The sequence below is a fragment of the Arachis duranensis genome, chromosome 7 (assembly GCF_000817695.3).
Source record: "Arachis duranensis cultivar V14167 chromosome 7, aradu.V14167.gnm2.J7QH, whole genome shotgun sequence".
NCBI lineage: Eukaryota > Viridiplantae > Streptophyta > Magnoliopsida > Fabales > Fabaceae > Arachis > Arachis duranensis.
In genome coordinates, this window is record NC_029778.3 from 71,070,845 (window position 1) to 71,072,135 (window position 1,291).

Below are 1,291 nucleotides of genomic sequence, written 5' to 3' on the forward strand. Positions count from 1 at the left end.
AGAGGGGCATTTTCTTAGCATACCTCTATACCTCTCCCAGGTATTATAAATGGATTCATTATCCTCTTGTTTAAAGCCTTGGATGTCCAGCCTTAGCTGTGTCATCCTCTTTGGAGGGTAAAAGTGATTCAGGAATTTGTCTGATAACTATTTTCATGTCTTTATGCTTGCTGTTGGTTGGTTATTTAACCACCTTTTAGCTTGATCTTTTACAGCAAATGGAAACAGTAATAGTCTGTAGACATCCTGATCCACCTCTTTATCATGTACTGTGTCAGCAATTTGTAAGAATTGTGCCAGAAACTCAGTAGGCTCTTCCTATGGAAGACCGGAATACTGGCAATTTTGCTGCACTATGATAATGAGTTGAGGATTTAGCTCAAAGCTGCTTGCTTTGATGGGAGGTGTACAGATGCTACTCCCATATGCAGCTGTAATGGGGTTAGCATATAACCCCAGAGTCCTTCTGGACTGATCAATCCCACTTAGGTCCATAATGGATAAAGGGAAATGATATGGATTGCAAATAGATAAAATATTTTTTTTTTGAATTAAACGAAAAAATTAAAATAAAATAAAAAAAATTCGAAAATTAAAAAGAAAACAAGATCAAAGCAAATTGAGAACTGAATCAATTAGTTAACTAAAAAGATTTTGAGATTAGCAATTAGAAAGATATGATTGAAAAGTTTTTATGAAAAAGATTTGATTTTTGAAAAGAGGAAAGAGAAAAACAACAAAATGACACCAAACTTAAAATTTTTAGAAAATCAAACACAAATTTTTCGAAAATTTTAAGGGAAAAACACAAAAGAGGACACCAAACTTAGAAGTTTTACGGATCAAAAAGGGACTAAAGACATGCAAATTCGAAAATTAAAAGAAAAACAAAAGCATGCAATTGACACCAAACTTAAAATATGAAACTAGACTCAACTAAAAGACTCTAAACCAACAAAAACAAAACAGTCCTAATCTAAGCAATAAGATAAGCCGTCAGTTGTCCAAACTCGAACAATCCCCGGCAACGGCGCCAAAAACTTGGTGCACGAAATTACAATCACACTTTTGCAATACCTTACGTGAGTAAGGGTCGATCCCACGGAGATTGTCGGCTTGAAGCAAGCTATGGTTATCTTGTAAATCTTAGTAAGGATATCAGAAATTATTAGGATTGATTGTGAAAAGTAAAAGAACATGAAATAAGTACTTGTTATGCAGTAATGGAGAGTAGGTTGAGGCTTTGGAGATGCTCCATCTTCTGAATCTCTGCTTTCCTACTGTCTTCTTC